Genomic DNA, 22040 nt, shown 5'->3' with positions numbered 1-22040 from the left:
CTGCCTGAGATGCCATCTGCGAGGCTTGGGCTGTGGTGTAGAGGTGGAATGGAGCCGTGGATAGCCTCTGCAATATCGGGGTGTACAATGGTGAGCCTCCCACCTTAATTAATTACAACAAGGTGTGGCAGATGAGATAGGTAGGCAGCATGCCAAGAGGCAGGTGGGGAACTAGCTCTGTGGATAGCCAGGGAGCCCCACCTTGCCACAAGATAAGCATCCAAAAGCCTTTTGAATAAGTCCAAAGTAGGTGCTTGCACCATCTCTGGGGGGAATCTGTTCCATGCCCTGGACACTCCAGTCTAAATCAGCCTTCCACATGTTTGTGGCCATTAGACCTAGTTATTCCTTGGGGTACCCTAGTAAAAAACTGTTCCCCCAGGTCCTGGTGCACCCCCCTTACATACTTATTGGCTGCCACCAAGTCACACCTGAGCTTTCTCTTCTCCAGGATGAGGAGTCCCATGTCCCTCAGCCTCTCCTCATAAGTCTTGCTCTCTTGGCCTTTGACTGTGGTGGCTCTCCTTTGGACTATCTCGAGCTTATCCACATTCCTCCTGAAGTGAGGAGCCCAAAACTGGATGCAGTACTGTAGCTGGGGCCTCACTAAGGCCAAGTAGACTGGGAAGATGACATCCCTGGTTTTGAGATGCATCAATGGATGCATGCCAGAGTTTTATTTGCTTTGCCAGCTATGGCATCACATTGATGGTTCATGTTCATCTTGTGGTCAATCAAGACCCCCAAGTCTCTTTCAGTCATAGTGCTAGTGAGTTAAGCAGTGTCAAGCCTATTAAGTATGATGCTGGTTCTTCCTCCCAAAGTGGAGCACCCTGCACATCTCTGTGTTAAGTGCCATCAGGTTTCGGTCCTTCTACCTTGCAAGCCTCTCCAGGTCTATATTTGTATAGATACATACATATTCATGTATGTGTGCTTGTGTGTCTGTGTATATACATTTGGGAAGAGAGAGAGCACAAATGTTATGAGTCCCAAGGTCAAAATGAGTCGGAATAAGTTCTTGAAACAGGTGTGGTATAACATCTTTATTGATAAATATACCCTCTCATATCTTGTATTCTCAGTGTTATAGGTGATAGCATATAATAAGTTTAGTAATTTTATAGTCATTTTAGGAAGTCTGAAGAGGACAGTGTTAGGGTGACCGTATTTGGATCTTGGGAAGCATTGGATTTGCAGCTGAATAAAGGTTTTTTTTCTGTGTCTCAGCAAAGCTACTGGTCACAAGGCAGGATGACATATTCAAAGTAACTTTGTGAATGCTTAAGTAAGCAGTTTCCTAACAATGGGATAGTGTGCAGAATGCATGATTTACTGTGTAAGGAGAACAAGATGCAGCCCACCAGCTATCATCAGGAGATAAAGCAGAAGCAAAACCTTGGAGATGGTGCTGACATCAGCAAGAAAACAGAAAGCACCAGCAAGTGACTGAAGGAAGCCAGGGTCAAAGTCTTGAGCATGCACTCATAGCAGAGAGGCATGTAAATGAATTAAATGCATAAGCAATTCCATATTAATTATGTCAACAGACGCAGAGCTTGAGATAGGAGGAGATATGGGTGGAACAAAAGGAGAAGTGAGGATGGAATGAATATTAATGAACATGAACCAAGGTGTATAAAATGTTAAAAGAACTAATGTTCAAGGTAGGTCCCCTGGTTCACAGGCTGTGTGTCTGTGAGGAACCTTTGCCTGGAGCCAACTCCTTTCTGAATAAAGCTGTTGCGAGCAATGTGTGCTGGTGTTTGCTCCCTACTTGCTCTGGCTAATGAGTAACAGGATCCATGAGCGATTGGATTGTTGTCTCCCTAGTCACTGGGTGCCACATGGAGTTGGGGTCTAACAGACCTATCAATTGCATCCATTCTCTTCAGACCTTAATCATCTTAGATTCACTGGCACTGGTCCTATTATGTAACAGTTAACATTGATAAGTTTCCTGATTAGCAACATTAACTTCAGCAACAGTTTAAAAATAAAAACACAGCTTTCACAGGTAGTTTAAGTAGTAGCTACATGTAACTTTCCAACATGCTGGTTACTGGTTAAGTTTAGGAAAGTGGTTCACTCAGGTGCTGGATGAGCATCCATCCGGTATGGACTAAGGGCCTTCTGCCCTCTAACACATATACAAATGCTACAATGGGGACAGTAGATTGTATATTCCCCATATATGCATTTCTGTATGCTATATCATTTTTATATATGTACACAAATATCTTTATATACAAAAGCACATTCTCTCAGGCTCATATACATGTAATTGATTATGTAAGTAATGGAAATCATCCCTGATGTATCTACATGCCATAAAGAAACAATCAAAGGCCATTTAATTCACAGAAAAACTTTTAGTTGATTTCAACAGGCTTTGAATTGGGATCAAACTGAATATTAATCAAAGCAACTCTAGCAATCCCAAACTTCTTTATTCAGGAATACCAGCATTTTAGAAGTTGAAAATGCCATTGTTCTGCACAATCCATGCATTTACTGTTCTGGGAAAAATATTTAAGTTATAAAAGCAGGGATCGTTTAAATGGGGGGAAAAAATCATAAGCTGGTGGACACTGCTTGCTTTTATCCTCAGACCTGAAACAGAATGTTTTACATTTGAAAACTTTTCTAACTTTATCCCACTGTATTAGGGTTTAGCTACAGAGGGGGCCATAATGCCCCACCAGCCCTTGTCTTATCTATCTATCTTTGGGCATGCTCCCCTTCTCCTCATCTGCCACGCCTTGATGAAATGCTACTTTCACAAAAGTGAGGCTGTCCCAGGACTCATCTCCTCTCATGAACACAAGTGTCCAGGCTCATTTCCTCAATGCCTAATTGCATGTTTCTGACCACCCCTTACACCATACCCATGCCTCACAGATGATACACATTCTTTCTGACACATACTCTTCCTGGGCTTTTGGATCCCAACCCCAGTCCTTGCCTCTCTTGGGCCACAGGCTCCTTAGTCTCCACCTGTGACCCCCAGTCTTTGGTCCCTTTCTCTGGACCTTGGCCCTGCTCTTAGGCCCATCAAAGCTCCTAGGCTCCCCTGGCTCTGCCAGTTTCCAGCTGTGGCCCTCCTCAGCCTTTCGCCCAACTCTGGGCCCTAGGCCCATTCCTGGACCAGTGAGACCTTCAGACTCCCTCGCTCTGTCAACACTCAGCACTCCTGCGCTACAGACCTCTGGGCTTCCTGGCCCTGCTGACACTCAGCCTCTCCTGGGCTATAAGCCTCTCAGCTCTCTGGCCTCTGAGTCCTCTCTCCCTCAGGGCCAGCTGGGATCCCCTTACCTCCCCTTAGTCCCTTCCACAAACTACCAGGTGCTTACCCCCAGCTCAGATGTTACCCAGGAGCCCTGCTGCTCAGAAGCTCCTCTCTCCATAGCTCTCAGAGCTAGACTGCCTGACCAGCTCAGGCCCTGGGTTTATATACTTCAAGCCGAGCCCCCTTCTGGTCAGTTGAGTCTAATTGGCCCCTGCCACACCTACAAGCTGCTTGTCACTCAGCCTCTTCCCCTCTTAAAGAGACAGGCATGCTAAGTGCCTGGTCACACCCACCTATACTTTTAGTCCAATAAAAGATATCACCTGAAAAAAAATCATTGTCTCTAGCATAATTTCTGAACCATCATGGCTATCCCTTCTTTTATAATATCACTCTAATACTACTGTAATATGAAAGATACAGAAATCTGCTGTTTACAACATAAAACCCGTAACCAAAAGAAAAAGCCAGACTACATGGTGACCTTTTATTCCTAAACCTATGTAAGAAACATAATATCACCCCAAGGGGACTCATCATCTGTAATCTTCTAAATAGCGCACACAACTCCATATATGCAACAAAACTATTCCAGAGAACTTCAGAAAAACTGAGAAACCATCTTTTTAACCTAACTTGTTCCAAAAAGGACCAATTAAAATAGAAGATACCTACTTATGCTACTAAAAGAAGAATTATTAACCTGGAGATATATCTGACTACTATATAGCTGGTCCAAATGCACTACTAAACACCTGATGACAGCCATCCAACACAAGGAAAAAAAAGTAGAATCAGCTATCAGGAGACACCTTAGAGTCAACATCAGTGGCACAGGAGAGAATCAAGACAGCAGCACCCAGAATACCCACATATTAACTTACCACAACACCCTTTATCCCATGCTGAAATATCTGTACTTTCAAAAGGCCTGAACTTCTTCCCAGAGAAAAAAAAATCTTCACATATGTGCAAATTTTCAAAGGCATTTTTCAAGCTCTCACAAATACCTAAGGATCAAAACTGGAGTAAAAACATTGTTATAGAAGTTTCAGGGGAGGTAAGATACCACACTGTAGCAACAACTTGTGACAATAACATATTGCTTGGTTACATGGTTGTTTGCAGTGTGGTTGTCTGGTGTTCTACTATATTCACCTACCAATCTGTAATGTGGAAGAACACATAAGTGATTCTGAGTTGTTATATCCTCATTAAGTTGTTTGACACTTACACCTGGCACAAGCCCAGAGAAGACATTGGAAAAATTCCACTAGATTTCAATAGTCTTTAAATCAGGACTTTAAACAAGGAAGTCATAGGTACATTTTTAATATAAATATATAAAGGGATTATTTTGAGATTGGGCTATAGCATAAGCTAATAAGAAGCTAATAAGAGATCTTAAAAAGGAGAACGTATGTGGAAAAAGCAGCCAAAGCAGGTATCTTCAGGAACACATGAAATGGCAGTAAAACAAGGAGAAGGTAATTTATGTTTGCCACACTGATGTAGTATGAAGCTCTCAGGGCTTTTGTCTGAAAAAATGTCATCACTAATATTTCAGAGATAAGCAAATAGAATCATAAGACCCTTACCTTGTTCAAAATATCATTCCTCCCTAGACATCTATATTAATAATAATTATTAAAAATCCTAGACTTCTGGTAGTAAATGCCATATTTGTGGCATATGTGTAGAATCATCCTCCTGCTGCCTGGTTGTTATACCAAAAAAAAATCTTCAGGTACCATCTGGAGAAAAAGACATCTTCCAGGGGAACAAGATACATTATAGGAGCATTAATAAATTGGAGGAAATTCTGTAACCTAGAAAATGAATCTCTCTTACTGTTCTCCCTCCTCTTCCCCCACCATTTGTGGATGCCCCCTCAGCCCTTTCATCTACCACATCTGTTTTGGCCTCCTTCTATGCTTCTTTCATATTTGACTTAGTTCACTGTGCAGGTACCTACTGCCTTACATGACTTTCTTTCTGTGGAATGTTTTTCTTCCCCATATTATTTATTGTTATTATCAGTCTCTCCTTTTTTTACTATTGACATTCTAAAGCAGATATGTTAGGAAAACACGTTTCATGAAGTAATTCATATATCCATTACTTTTCATCAAGTAATGGGCACATGCATTCCATTATCCCTCCCAGTTTTATGACCACAGCACATTGCATAAAGTAACTTTTAGATGACAAAACTTTGTTTCAACCTTGCAAGAGCTGAAAAATATAAGATTTTTACCTGGACTTCCTTTGAACTTGCTTCACAATAGAGTTAACGTCAGCCTGACCTAAAGATCAGATTGAGTCATTAGGGAAAATTGAACACTTCAAGAAAGTATGTAAAATAGTTGCTGAGATAGAGATTTTAATGGACTCTTTCAAAGCTTTTCTCTGTAATTCTGTAGCTTTTAAGGATGTTATTTATTTTGACCAAGCTTTCATTTTATTTGATCTTTATGAAAACTCTTGCATAAATTTATATAAGATCCATAGAGCAATTTTCTCAGAGAATTCCATGTAGCATTTGCAATTATAGTTCAGCGTATTTAAGAGGGGGGAAAGGTCTGATTTTATTTCTTTCTTTTTGAAAAACCATTGATTTCTAAGAAAGAATTACTCTCTACCTCAATTAATTACATTCTACCTAGAACATAAAGATGCACTCACTTTTATAGCTTTATGAAAGGAAATTCTTATTGCTTAGAGAAAGTAAAGCATATGCAGTATTCTGTCTAAGAGACCAATTTACCTGTCTGACCCTTGATTAAGTATTTCATTAGCCTTTTGCCCTCATCAGGAAGAGTTCTTTGGATATGGGTTAGTGTGATTTATTTAAGAGAAATTCCAGCTAAAAAGATTTTCACACCTCCAAATGACTTGACAAGATGGACATTTCTCTATAGAGCACCTGATAGAGGAACTACAGTTGTTTGATTGTGCAATGATGTGCACTTTTTGTAGTCAAACATTGGGGAATTTCACTTTTGGGCTAAGTCTGCTCTGGTGGGTTCCCTGCTAATTAACAATATATATTCACACTGCGGATGCATATGTGACAAGATGTTCAGACGTGCAATTATAAGAGATAGGTAGACATTCATACCCATGGGCCTCGCTGAAGTACATTTAGGGGCAAACACACAAAAACTAGAGGATTGATGGTACTATTTTTTCCTATAAGTAGAGGGCTCTGGTACTTTGCTTTATGTTGCATGATGATAACTTCTACTAGTGATGACATTCCATAGCTGGGAACACATTACAACCCTCCTTCAGTTCTTCATAAATCCATCCACTTGTTTTCCTTCCAAAGTCCTTAGGAAATACATTACCTCTGTTTAAATCCAATAGATGCTCTTTATGGTCTGCCTTGAACTGTCTGTTGTTGCATTCAAGAAACTGTTCTTCCACTGTGTTATCATATATTTTAAGGACATGTCCATTTCAAAAGTTTCTAATGCAATGCTAAGATTTGAACAGTAAGCCTACATCTTTGTGGTTTCATACATTTTTATCCACAAATAAGTTATTTGTATTCTTTTCTGGTTTCTCTGAATGCCCCGGAATAAAATGCACTATGCATTTGTTTACCTGTCAGCCTTTTTCCCCATTATACTCTCCATGCGTATCTAGGGTTCCTCCAACAATGCATTCATTCTTTTATTATTTTCCCTGTTTGTCATCAGGTTTTTAATTGTATTGTAAGTCTATCCTTATTATAATACTGTTTTAATCTGCCTATTTCTAATTCTGTAGAGATAATCCTGTAGTTTCTGGAATACATTTCTAAAAAACAATATACATTTTGTCATTTTGCAATTGCTTTAATTCTGGACAGTGCTCTATTTCAGCATGTCTCCAGCTTCTTTATTTTGCTTTCCAGTTTTTCTTGATATGGCCTTTTTAATGTTAGTGAAAAATGCTAATCTGATTATACCAGCTATTGCTGTCCTCTCTGTTTTATGAGCAAAGACCAGATGCCCCAGTAATGATCCTTAACTCTGAGCCTAGGTTTACCAAAGGATGAAAGGGTATCTCAACTTTTATGTCCAATCTTTCATTAAGTCCCTCTGCTATGGCTGCTTAAAGGAATATATGTATTCGAAAGATTCTTTATAAACTGGGACCGAAAAATTATCACTACATTCACATCTGTCATCAAGTGGGCTCACAAGTTGAGAAAGAACAATTTATTTTTTTTTAATCTATTTTTGGCAACTTCAGAAGGATTTAAGAAATTTAATTTGGATATTAAGACAAAATCACTCACTACGAGGCTACTTGAGGTTTGGAACAGGTTACCTAGAGATGTTGTGGAATCTACATTCTTAGACATATTTAAAAACAGATGACAAAATCTTGTTTAAAGTGGTTTAGATGGGGTGATCCTGTCTTGGGCTCGGGGCTGGATCAGATGACTTCCTGAGGTCTTTTCCAGCCCTACTTTTATAGGATTCTATGATAGCACAAGATCAAAATTCAGTAACACAAATATTTGCAAAAAATAATTTTAGGTGGATTCCTTGATTATTCTCTGAAGGCAAATTATATACTGTATTTTTCCTAATAGTCTGTGCACTACTTGCTGGTTCTTACAATAAATTAGTGCCCAGGGCTCATTCCCCACTTGCCTCCCCCCACTAGTTAAAGTATTGTTGAAGCAATTCTGAAAGAGAATCCACATTATAGTCTAGTCCCTGAAATCCAGATGTGATTAGTTAGGTCTTTATGTTCTTACAACCACCAAAATGCATAAAGCATATTTTAAAAAGAAAAAAATGTGTTTGTAATAAAGACATACATGTCTAGTATAACAAAACAAGCCTATTGTAACTACTAGATACAAAGCAACTGGATATACCTATAAAATTGTCCTGTTGTGAACATTTATTTTATGTACCCTGCAGGAAATCGCTTAACAGAGGTCCATATTTTTAGAAATCTCTCTAGATTATATTTTAATGGCATCCACTTGTTCCTATTTATTAGCATATTCTAAATCAAACCAAGAGCTGAAATTTATTTGCAAGATCTTTTCCAGCTGTTTGTAATTACTTCTCTGAACGAAAAATCAATGTTACACCAACAAGCTTCTTTTTAAAAGTATTTTAATATGAATTTCAGCAGTTAAAAATTGGTCTAGTAATCCTCTCTTCCCCTTCCTCCCCCAAGTTTAAATTTCTTCAGTCAATTTGGGATCAAAAAGTAGCCATTAAAATGCTCAGATTTGTTGTTGCGGTTTTTTGTTTAGTTTCTTTTGTTCGTTTTTTAAACATACTGATGATGATGAAGATGGCGATGAAGTTAGAATTTATTCTCTGATCTGCATTGTTTTCTCAACAATATGATTATAATTTATCAATACTTTCTAAAATATTATTAAAGTTAATACTTCTTTGCAATGCTTGCTATCTTTCTGCAAAAAAGATATTTCCTGATATGAGAAGCCAAATGTCTAGTCTATCGATCTACACACTGGAACAGGTGTGAGAAAGTGCATACCAGTTTGGATGGAATTTCCATTGTGAAAAAAGGTTGTGTCTTAAGACACTTATGGAAAGTTTTATTTGGAATAATAAGAACTTCACATATTTTTAGTGAAAGGTTAGGTCCTACAAAACCGATGGAGGCCACCAGCAAAAGTCTAGTGGGGTGGGGTATAGTGGTACGTACTTGCTCAGTCTGTTCCCTGACTTTTCATCTTCACAGCACATGTAATACATGTGAATGTGTGAGGGTTTGATCTGGCAACCTGGGGGAATCCCTGGGTGAATTTTTTTTGTGTATGCAGGGGACTGTACCTGATGGCTTTCATCAAAAAGCTTCAGTCCTGTGTTATTCGAGTAAGCTAAAACCACTTGATATATTCAAACAGGGACAATCTTGGGGATAGCTCTATCAGGCTTTCAGTCAGCGCAGATGTAGTTAGGGATCTTCTGAAAGGGCTAGACATTTTTAAATCTGCAGGTCAGGATGCTCTCCACCCAAGGGTGTTGAAGAAGCTGGCAGGGGTCATCGCAGATCCCTTGGCCCAGCTGTATGAGCATTCGTGGTCATCTGGCCAGGTGCTGGGGGATTGGAAACTGGCTAATGTGGCCCCAATTTTCAAGAAGGGGAAAAAGGAGGACCCAAGCAACTATAGGCCTGTAAGCCTCACCTCGGTGCTCAGGAAGATCTTGGAGAGGATCATCAAGGAGCACATCTGTGGGGGGCCAACAGGGGAGATCATGCTCAGGGGCAATCAGCATGGGTTCATCAAAGGCAGGTCCTGCCTGGCCAACTTGATAGCCTTTTATTACCAAGTAAGTAAATCCTTGGATGATGGTGTCACCATGGACATAGTCTTCCTCGACTTTAAGAAGGCCTTTGACATTGTCTCTCACCCCATCCTCATCAACAAATTAACCAACTGTGGCATTCATGCCTGCACAGTTGGATAAGTAAAAAAATTGGCTGATGGGGCGCACCCAGAGAGTAGTGGTGGATGGGTTGGACTCAAACTGGAGAGATGTGAGCAGTGGGGTACCCCAGGGCTTGGTCCTTGGGCCTGCACTGTTTAACATCTTCATCAGTGACATGGACGAGGGGGTGGAAAGCATACTGTCCAAATTTGCTGATGACTCTAAGATGTGGGGCAAGGTGGACACACTTGAAGGGGGAGAGAGGCTGCAACTAGATTTAGACAGACTACAAAAGTGGGCAGATGAGAATAGGATGGGGTTCAATGTAGACAAATGCAGCGTGCTGCACCTTGGGAGAAGGAATCCACAGCATACATACAGGCCGGGGCGTTCCCTTCTTGAAAGCACAGAGGTGGAAAGGGATTTTGGAGTCATTATTGACTCCAAGAACTTTGGTCAGGCCTCAGTTGGAGTACTGCATCCAGTACTGGGCGCCACACTTCAAAAGGGATGTGGCCAGCCTGGAGAGGGTTCAGAGGAGGGCCACCTACTTGGTGAGAGGGCAGCAGAACAGGCCCTATGAGGAAAGACTGAAGGACCTGAACCCATTCAGCCTCATTAAGAGGAGGCTGAGGGAAGACCTAGTGGCTGCCTACAAGCTCATCAGGGGAGATCAACAGCAAATAGGTAGAGGCCTTTTCTCCCCAGCACCACCTGGGGTGACAAGGAACAATGGTAATAAGCTGATGCAAAAAAAAATAGGTTTAGGTTAGAGATCAGAAAACAATATTTTACAGTTAGGGTGGCCAAAATCTGGAACCAATTTCCCAGGGAAGTGGTCCTCGCCCCTACCTTGGGCAAATTCAAGAGGAGGTTGGATGATCACTTGTCTGGGGTCTTGTGAACCCAGCATTCATTCCTGCCTGTGGCAGGGGGGCAGACTAGATGATCTGTTCAGGTCCCTCCTGACCCTAGCTACTATGAAACTATGAAACCCCTTGGCAGCTTTTTGGCTGAAAATAAGTTGATGCTGGACAATAATGTGAAAAGTGCAATCAAGGAACATTTGTTAGCATTGAAATCTCAGTTTCAACAGGACTTTCCTGAAATGGGCAATGAGAATAAATACATAACACCTTTGTAGCAAACTGCAAATCCAGGTCCTGTCTAACAGCTAAAGAAAAAGAGAAACTACCTGAGTTATCCTATGGTGGGGGACTGAAACATGAATTCAAATGGAAACTTCTTACCCAGTTCTGCTTGAAAACAGAAAAGTGTACCCTGATCTAACTGATAAGGATATTAAATCCTGATGCTCTTCACCATCATGTATTTATGTAAAAAATGGATTTTCAACCTTAGTATCTGTAACAGGGGGCCCTCTCAGTGCTGATTTGCATACACCCCACCCACCTGTTTCTAGGCCAACCACCCACCCTCTCACCTTCCACACCTTGTTGTTAATTAATTGATGTTAATTAGGTGGGAGGCTGCCCATTTTCTTGCCCCAATGCCAAGATACACTATCTGTGGCTCCATACCTCCCCTACACCACAGCCCATGCCTCACAGATGGCATCCAGCTGTTACTCTCAACAGCCCCACACTGTGCCCCAGAATCCTCCTATCAGGACCCCTCCAAAATCCTTCCATTCAGGTGGCCTACCCCACCCTCATTCAGGCTAACTGGCTTGCTGAAACCATTTTCCCCTCTCAGGTGTAGTTCTCCCCAGGACCTTTGGCCATACAGGCCATGACCCCACCTCCAAGGCTAGTCAGGAGCCCCAGGCCCTCCAAGCTTTGGGTGTCCCTCACCATGGGTCCCTGGCCCTTTTGACTGTTCTGGTTGTGGCCCCAGCCTGGACCAGAGAAGGATACTCTCTCAATCAGGTCAGAGTCTCTAGCCCCACTCTCACTCCTGGGGTCCACCCTCACTGGATCCTACCAGCAGGTGACCCACCCAGTTGTGGGAGCTGGGGTTAAGGTGCCCTGACCCCCCTTTCACTGAGGTGGTAACTAGCCTGGCATTTCCTGGGGGCTCCCGTGCCACTGAGAGCCCCACTAGGCTGCCCACTCCTGGCAGGGTGCAGTTTTAGGACATGCCCAGGACCAGGAGCCTCCAGACCATCCTCTGTAGCTCCTCCCTTACCTCCAGGATTATCCCTGAAGCCTTGCAGCCTGGCCTACCATCAGCAAAATGCCCTATTTATATAGGCAGCCCTGAATCAAAAAAGGCCTGCCGTAATCAGGCACCTGCTGGCTGCTTGTCTCTGATCTTAAAGTGGCAGGCACAAACAGTGCCCTGCCACAGTATCAATAAAAATGAAATATCGAAACAAATTGGATGTTGAAGGAGATCTAAGACTGAAACTGTCACCTATCCTATCAAAATTAATGTGCTTTCTGCCATGAAGCAGGCTCAAACATCTTATATGAACTGACAACAAAATAGTGAATTCACAAAATTCTATTATTGTTATTGATGATATTATTTTAACACAACAGTTTGACAATAATTATCTACTTATGTTCACTATATGCACAATAGATTCCCAAACGGGTCCATGCCTCTATTCAAAATATTTTAGGGGTCTGCAAATGAAAAAGGTTGAAAAGCATTGGTATACCAAACATCAATTATTTAATATACTAGCACAGTCTGTGTATGGATAGGATGAGTGAAGAGAAGAGATGGGTTAATTGTGAAAAACATTTTAAGTATTCAAATTCCTTCTATCTCACCAGGTATAACACAAGCTTCCCATACCTAGATGATAAAACAAGTTACTACATGTCATTAAGAATACAGTACAACCTGATAAATCTGAATATCAAAAACCTGGAATTCTTGAAAATCTGGAACATTGAGGAGTAGCAGTGGCCGGTCCCAGAGCAGCAGAGGGAGAAGCAGCAGCCAGTTCAGGAGCAGCAGAGGGGGAATCTTGCATACGGCAGATGCTGCTCTGGGACCGGCTGCTGCTACCCCCCACTCCCTACTCCATGACCGGCCACCACTTCAGTTTCAAAAATCTGGAATTTTCAAATTTCCGTTAGGTGCTTGGTCCTGAGTATGCCAAATTTATGAGGTTATATGTATTTTGGAAATAGTTTTGCTAAGCTCTATTCATAGATTCATGGATGTTAGGGTCGGAAGGGACCTCCATAGATCATCGAGTCTGACCCCCTGCATAGGCAGGAAAAAGTCCTGGGTCTAGATGACCCCAGCTAGATGCATATCCAACCTCCTCTTGAAGACCCCCAGGGTAGGGGAGAGCACCACCTCCCTTGGGAGCCCGTTCCAGACCTTGGCCACTCGAACTGTGAAGAAGTTCTTCCTAATGTCCAGTCTAAATCTGCTCTCTGCTAGCTTGTGGCCATTATTTCTTGTAACCCCTGGGGGCGCCTTGGTGAATAAAACCTCACCAATTCCCTTCTGTGCCCCCTTGATGAACTTATAGGCAGCCACAAGGTCGCCTCTCAACCTTCTCTTGCGGAGGCTGAAAAGGTCCAGGTTCTCTAGTCTCTCCTCGTAGGGCTTGGTCTGCAAGCCCTTAACCATACGAAGTATCACCTCTTTGGATCTATTCGTCATGCATCTGCTGATGCATGATAAAGTGCCATTAGCTTTTCTGATGGCTTCGTCACACTGCCGACTCATGTTCATCTTGGAGTCCACTAGGACTCCAAGATCCCTTTCCACTTCCATGACACCCAGCAGGTCATTTTCTAGGCAGTAGGTATGCTGGACATTTTTTCCTCCCTAGGTGCAGCACTTTGCATTTCTTCTTGTTGAATTGCATTCTGTTGTTTTCTGCCCACTTGTCCAACCTATCCAGGTCTGCTTGTAGTTATTCCCTGCTGTCTGGCGTGTCCACTTCTCCCCACAGTTTTGTGTCATCCGCAAACTTGGACAGAGTACACTTCACTCCCTCGTCCAAGTCGCTGATGAAGACATTAAAGAGTATCGGTCCAAGGACTGATTCCTGTGGGACCCCACTGCCCACACCCTTCCAGGTCGAAACCAACCCATCCACCACAACTCTCTGGGTGCAACCCTCTAGCCAATTCGCCACCCACCGGACTGTGTAGTCATCCAAGTCACAGCCTCTTAACTTGTTCACCAGTACAGATTAACCAATATAGAAAAAAGGACTACCAAATTAGGACACAATCCCCTAGAAGCACTGAAGATATCCTGCATGGACCAATTAAAATATCTGCATTCAATCAATTGATTCCACACTTCCTATCTTTTTCTCTTCCACATACATAGATTTCTTAGATTTCATAGACATTAGGGCTGGAAGGGACCTCGAAGATCATCAAGTCCACCCCCTGTCCCAGGGGCAGGAAGTCAGCTAGGGTCAAAGAATTCCAACAAGATATGCATCCAACCATTTATTGAATGAGTCCAGACTAGGTGCCTACACCACTTCTGGAGGGAGTCTATTCAAGGCCTTGGGGGCTCAGACAGTAAAGAAGTTTTTCCTTATGTCCACACTAAAATGGTCATGGAGAAGTTTATGACCATTGGCCCTTGTTATCCCTTGGGGCACTCTGGTGAACAGACATTCCCCCAGATAAGCACACCCCTTGTGAACTTATAGGCACCCACCAGCTCACCCCTGAGCCTGTGCTTTTCCAGGCTGAAGAGTCCCATGGCTCTCAGCCTCTCATTATAAGGCCTATTCTCTTGCTCTCTGATCATGCATGTGGCTCTCCTCTGGACTCTCTCAAGCTTCTCAACATCCTTCTTGAATTGTGGAGCCCAGAATTGGATGCACTACTCCAGCTGCAGTCTCACCAAGGCTGAGTACAGCAGGAGGATGACATCCTGAGATTTACTTGAGAAGCATTTATGGATGCAAGCCAGAGTTTTGTTTGCTTTACCAGCTGCAACATCACATTGGTGGCTTATGTTCATCTTGTGGTCAATCGTGCCCCCCAAGTCTCTTTCAGCCATGGTGCTAGAGAGAGTAGCAGGGCCAAGCCTATAAGCGTGCTACAGGTTTATTTTTTCCTGAGGTGGAGTACCTTGCATTTTTTGGTATTGAACTTCCAACAGTTTATACCTGTCCACTTACTAAGCTTATCCAAGTCATCCTGGATCACTAGCCTATCCTCAGGTGTGGATGCTATGCCCCAAAGTTTAGTGTCATCAGCGAACTTTTCCAGTGGGCTTCTGACGCCAAAATCCACATTGTTGATAAAGATATTAAAGAGAACTGGTCCAAGGGCAGAGCCTTGGGGGACACCACTGGTCACAGAGGACTATAATGTTTCGCTTGCATCGACTACTACTCTCTGAGTCCGACCTTGGAGCCGATTTCCCAGACATCGGACTGTGGTGTAGCCGAGGCCACAGTTGGGCAATTTTTCCATGAGGAGATCATGGGACACCAGATCAAAGCCTTTTTTTTAGTCCAGATATATGATGTCAATCTCTTCTCCCTTGTCCAGGTGATATGTCACCTGGCCATAGAAGGCGATGAGATTGGTCAGGCAAGTCCTACCCATGACAAACCCAGGCTGGCTGTCCCATAGCATGTTGCCATCAGCCAGTTAATCAAGAAGGGTCTCTTTGATAATTTTCTCCAGAATCTTACTGGGGATTGAGGTCAAACTAATTGGCCTATAATTCCCGGGATCTACTTTCTGCTCTTTCTTGAAGATGGGTACCACATTGGCCTTCTTCCAATCTTTAGGTACTTCACCTGAGCACCACAAGTTTTTGATATTCAATGGGGAACTTCACTTAAAGAAACACTTGAACCATCTATAGAATCATAGAAAATTAGGGTTGGAATGGACCTCAGGATGTCATCCGCCTGATCAAAGCAGGACCATACCCAACTAGATCACTCCAGCCAGGGCTCTGTTGATCCAGTCCTTAAAAACCTCCAAGGATGGAGTTTCCACCCCCTCCCATTCCAGTGCTTCACCATCCTCCTCATTTTCCTAACATCCAACCTAAACCTCCCATGCAGCAACTTGAATATCTGAATATAAGGCACCTCATTTTTAAATATATAAGATTCCCATCTTGTGACTTCACCCACTTAGGTTGACCCCCATGTCACCACAGCTGTACTGAAATCAATGGAGTTATACATCCTTCAGAAAATATATACTTTTTGAGACATATTTGTTCATTTTAGGACCTGTGTACCATGGTGCCTGACCCATTACTGTGAGGGGAAGGGAGCCCAGGGCCTTCTGGCCAGTCTAGCCCCTTCAACAGACTTAATGGGAAAAGGGGACCTTAAATAAGATGGCTGCCCTGCCCCAGGTGTATGCTGTAACTAACAGGTCTGGGGTGGAAGTAAAAGGTTAGATGACCCAGAGAGGGATTAAAATGCCTGGGGCTTGGCTAAGAAGGGACAGTCTGGCTGTAGGAGCCACAAAAGGCAGAGATCTAGGGAGTAACCAGTTTGGACTACCTTCAGGAAAGCACTTTGTGCCAAAAAAGGGTGGAACTGTACTGCTAGTGACATGAGATAAATACTTTAAACTTTTTGTGCTACTATGGGGTGAGGTTAACACTCTCATATTTCTCCTCTATGTTTAAATCAAAACAAATTGGGGAACCAAGGTGTTTAAAAGGGGCAGATTAGAGGCCATTGGGATCCTGGAGGCACCTAGTTTAGAGCACTCCTAGGAGTGAGAGCCCCATAGTTTTGTATTCAGGCAGTAAGCCAAATACATGTAAAAAAGGAGGACAGTGCCATGCCAGGTGACTCGGTATCTGCCAGCAAAGACTGGGGGTGTACCTAGGGGCTGAGTGGCCCAGAACCCACAGAGGGCTGAGCTAGAGCTGGGGGCCAAGAACTTAGGGTTCTGGTGTGGTGGACCTTGGTTGTGGGACCCAGACAGATTAAAAGTGAGAAAAGGCCTGGAAGAGTCTGAGTTCAGACAAGGACCTACCCCAAAACCCACATCTGTCTTCTGGGGTATTCCCCCTACAAACCTATAATATTAAGTCATGGCAGGTATGATAACTATAAAGGAACAGGACTCAGAGAGTGTAGAAGCAAGGGTGAAGAAGTCAGAACCCAGTGCCAAGCCAGGTCAGGAACCTTGTCACATCAGCACTGAACCTTTTTATATTACAACATATTGATTAATTATAATAATATAATATTTTTGGTTTTTTTTTAAACCCAAAGCAGCAGGACTAGTTTGCAGTTCAAAAATAACCACATTTTGCACTTTCAAAAACTACACAACTTGGTAATATCATCATCTAATTTAAATAAATTGATTGTAATTATATGTAACACAGCCTTACAAATGAAAGTAAGCACTGCAAAACATGACTTAAGAAAAGAGAGCAAATATTTGCTTTAAAATTAACCCAGTGTAGGAGGGAAACTCTGTACATTTTCCCAGGTACAGGAAAAATGTACCTAGAAAACATTAGACCCTTTTTAGTAAATGCTGATTTCTTTATTGCAAGTGACCTCGATTCTTTGAACTTTCCTGAGAAAGCAACAGAAACTGCTTCCTTGTTTGAATTCACTAATAATGAAAATCTTTTGTTGATCAGCTTCGTCCTCACTCTGCAGTTATGAGAAGATGACCAGAAATAAACAGTAGGATTCTGTAGGTTGTCCTCTGGACAGGTCAAAAACTTACGATCATGTGGGTTTTTGACCTGAGTGGAAGAACTTTGTTTAGTACAGGAGGTGAATGGCTGACCAGGGGGAAGGCTTTGTTGGCTTTGGGTCTAGCCAAAGGTGGTAGCCTGATGGGAGATCTGAGGATTGAGGGTAATCTGGGAGTTAGTGATAGTGATCAATAGAATTCACTATCCAATATATGGCAAGGAAGTCAGTCAGTAGAGCAGAGGTGCTTGACATCAGGAAGACTGACTTCAATGAGCTTAGGATGATAGTGAGAGAGACCCTATGGGAAGAGGGACTGGAGGGGGAGGCAGTTCTGGAAGGGTGGTTGTTTCTCAAAGGAGCAATCCTCAGAGGGTAGGAAAGGTTCATTCCTTTATGTAGGAAAGGTGGTAAAAGGACAGGAAAGCCCTTTTGGCTTTCCAAAGGAGTCAAGAAGTGCTTAAAAAAGAAAAAAGAGGCTTACAGGCCATGGAAACAAAAGGTAGTCACTAAGGAGGAATACACAAGTATAGCCCTTATTTGTAGGGAGAGGATAAGGAAAGCAAGGGTGGCAAACAAGATCAGGTCGGCAAATGAAATCAGGACAATAAGAAGCCCTTTTTTAGGTATAGAGGGAGCTGGAGGAAGACCAAGAGAAACGTGGGGCTCTTGCAGAATGGGACAGGACAGCTGGTAACGGACAATCAGGAGAAAGCTGAACTCTTTAATGAATGCTTTGCAGCAGTGTTCCTCCATACAAATGGCGGTCGCCCACCTGGTCAGATACTGGATGGGTGAGGGGGTAATTGCCAACCAATGGTCAGTGTCAAACTGGTGAGGAAGCACTTAGAGCAGCTGAATGTCTTCAAGTCGGCAGGACCAGATGGACTGCACCTGCTGAAGGAACTGGCTGGAGTCATTGTGGGACTGTTGATGAAGGTATTTGGAGACTTATGGTGCTTAGGAGAGGTCCCAGAGGACTGGAAGAGGAACAATGTGGTACCATTTTTAAGAAGGGGAGGAGGGAGGATCTGGGAAAGTATAGGCTAATCAGTTTGACCTTGATACTGGGTAATTTTTTGGAAAAAAAATATCAAGAAGTCATTTTTGAGAGACTGGCAGAAGGCATGTTGCTGAGGGACAGCCAACATGGTTTCGCTGTGGGCAGGTTATGAATGATCAACCTCATCTCCTTCTATGACCAAGTAATGAACCACTTAGATGTGGGAGATGTGGTTGATGTCATATACTTGGATTTTAAAAAGGCCTTTGATATCGTCTCCCATGATACTCTTATAAGAAAACTAGGGGATTTGGGGCTAGCAGAGTCCACAGTCAGGTGAGTTGGGAACTGGCTAAGGGGTGTGGCAGAGAGTGCTAGTGGACAGGTCTGTATTGTCTTGGAGGGAGGAGGCCAGTGGTGTCCTGAAGGGTTCAGTTCTTGGCCCCATGCTATCCAACATCTTTATCAACAATTTAGATGAGGAAGTGGAAAGCACACTGATCAAGTTTGTGGATGATAGTAAATTACGGGGAAAAGCAGTTATGCTAGGGGATAGGATGTAGATCCAAATGGACAAGCTGGGAAGGTGGGCAGAGTGGAACTGGATGCAGTTCAATAAGGATAAATGCAGAGTGCTTCATCTGGGGAGAAGTAACCAGTGACATGAATATAGATTAGGAGGAGATGTCCTGGCCAGCACGATGGCTGAAAGGGACCTCAGGGTTATGCTTGATCACAGGATGAACATGAGGCTCCAGTGCAATGTGGTAATCAACAAAGCTTATAGCATGCTGGGATGCATTAGCTGATGAGCCACAAGCAGGGCTAAAGAAGTGACATTTCCTCTCTATTAGGTGCTGGTGAGACCCCAGCTGGAGTTGTGTGTCCAGTTCTGGGTGCTGCACATCAAAAAAAAGACATGGAGAATCTTGAAAGGGTCCAGAGAAGGGGCACAAGAATGATTAAGGGTCTGGAGGGCATACCTTATGAGGAAAGACTAAGGGATTTGGGAAGAGAAGACTGAGGGGGTTTAGTGGCCATCTACAAATATCTAAGGGGTGAATATCAGGAGCTGGGAGAAAAACTCTTCACTAGGATGCCCCAGGGAGGACAGGAAGCAATGACTATAAACTGTTAGAGAATGGTTTCAGGTTGGGTGAAGAAAGAACTTCTTTATGGTAAGGGTGACCAGAATCTGGAACAGACTTCCCAAGGACATGGTGCAGTCCCAAACCTTGGAAGTCTTCAAGAGGAGACTGGACAGATACCTTGCTGGTATCATTTGATCTCAGCAGTATTCCTGCCCAGAGCAAAGGGGTTGGACTTGATCTTTCTAGGTCTCTTCCAGCCCGAAATGTCTATGATTCTGCAATTCTGCATACCTTTTTTTATTATAACCTACCTACAAGATATGGTTCCTACAAATTTCTATTTATCTATTTCAGGCCATGTCCAGCTACTCATTTTCTACTGGGAGAGTCACTTATCTGCCAGTAGAACCCAGGAACATACAGATGTTTAAGATTTTTCTTCCAAAGCAAACATGGGCATGTTCCCTTCTAAGAGAAGTCACAGCACAGTCATTCAGCATTCCAGGGTGCTTTGCTCCCTGCCCCCTTACCCCTACCAGGGAGACAGTTTCTCACTTGGGCTGGACTCTACTAATCCAGCTAAGCAGGTAGCAAAACACCATCTTCACAATCCCCATATTGTGCTGTAGGGAGACACAGGCTGACTTTGAGCAATTTGAGTAAAAAAATCAAGGCTGCCCTTCACACTGATTCACCTGTCTCCAGGCAGACTGAATGACCCTTGCAAATCAAGCTGAGTTGTGTGCTCAGGGCCCCCCTGGCTGGGCAGCTTTAGTATTGCAAGCTCGCTGTTTCTCAGGGGCTGTTTTTAAATGTCTAAGTAAATTTGTCTATCTGAAAAACAAACCCGGGAGAATTCTCCCAGATCATTTGGATGTATGTATTCAGAAGCTTTAAATTATCCTTGAAATATTAGTTGAAACAGATACCAACTGAGAAAAACCAGTAAATTTCACAAATAAGCTTTAGTTTTATTTCCAGTGTTTGAAACAGGAATATATCCTGTTTTTGTCAAACCAATGATTTTTCTCCGCTCAAAAGCAACTCCTAGCTGGGGCACAGCTGTAGTGTCTGAGACAACCACAAAAGAGTTAATGAGCTTTCAATAGTTGTTAATCACAGTATCCTGCTGTTCTCACTGTATCACTGCTCAGCAAATGGAAGTGTTCTGTGATGATGTAGTGATTCTAGGCTTGTCATTCATTGGCTAATTGTGTTGTATTTCAACACCTTGCTTACGTATGTGCAGATGCTGATGAACTGTAAGTGTAATTCTCAGTGGCTGTGGTTATCACTAAGAAGTCAGTATTTGCCAACACGTGCTATATACCTGCATTATATTGTAGCTACATTAATTATTTTCCAACATACACATAGGAAAAAAACATTTCTATGTAGGGTTTATTAGAAAATGTTGACCTTCTAAATATTGCAACATATTAAGGACATTTTATTAAAAAAAATATGTACATATATTCCCGGATTATGTGGTTCTAGAAGTCATGTCTTTTTATTCACTTTTTAATGATTAATTTTGCATCCTGAGAGAAGGAAAAATTACTTTTAATTATACATCACTGCCTTTATTAATTTTGCCTACTAAAAAAGAGAGAAAATAAAAATTCTGTTTTAAAAGAATTTAAACAAATAAGAATTAGTGAGAACTTTTAGTACTGCATATGCAGGGTGTTCATTTAGTCAAAAGATACGGGAAATTGAATGATTTTTTATTTATTCCTATTAACACCAAGTTTGAAAACTTGATAAGTAAAAGTGAGAACAATGTGTCTGCTTTATCTAAATACTAGCTGTAGTGGGATAATTTTAGTAGTATAGGCACTATGTTATTTACAGTATGCTGTTTACATTATACATTGTACAGTAATGATGACCTTGATGTTATGGAGGACAAACATGTAGGTAGCTGTTGCAAAGAATTGCAAAGAACCCAAAAGTACAATTAGGCCTAAGTCTTTCTAGTTAAAAAACTATCTCTGCAAAGGGATATTCTGAGCATAGACTGAGATTTCTGAGAAAAGAGGAAAAAATAAATTAAGCATTCTGAATAGCAGTGTAGTCATAAAGCCATTCAATACATTTCTTAAATGAAGAATGATCTTTTCCAAGGCCAAGTCTTCTGAGACTAATAAGAGGATGTCTTGCCCTTCCTATGAATATGATTATTTATTTATTGAACATATGTTGTAATTGAGTTATTATTATCATTGTTACTTTCTACCACTGAGAAGATTTCTTGCAAATTAAGATATGATTATTTTTTGCTGCATGGAATCACCTTATAAAGTACTATGGCCATGTAATGTATATGAGCAACTTCATGCACAGGAGTAATCTAGTTGAATTCACTGGGACTACCAGCAAGATGAAAGTTATGTTTGGAGGGTTAGTGTTTATTAGTAGTATGACATTGTACACGACAAAGTAGGCTAGGAATTTTCTTTTCCCTGTAACTATTTTTCAGAGAGAAAAGAAGTGAATGAATTGCAAACCTGAATGAGCGCAACCACCATATAAAGCTACCGAGGCCTTGCTCTTAAAGTAACCTCTTGTAAGAAGAGGATGCTGAGAGCATGATGATGTGCAAACATCCTTTGATCAAGCTCCAAGGGTGAAA

Source organism: Alligator sinensis, unplaced genomic scaffold (assembly GCF_000455745.1).
Source record: "Alligator sinensis unplaced genomic scaffold, ASM45574v1 scaffold150_1, whole genome shotgun sequence".
Taxonomy (NCBI): domain Eukaryota; kingdom Metazoa; phylum Chordata; order Crocodylia; family Alligatoridae; genus Alligator; species Alligator sinensis.
The sequence above is the reverse complement of the archived record's forward strand: the minus strand, read 5'-3'. Positions refer to the sequence as shown.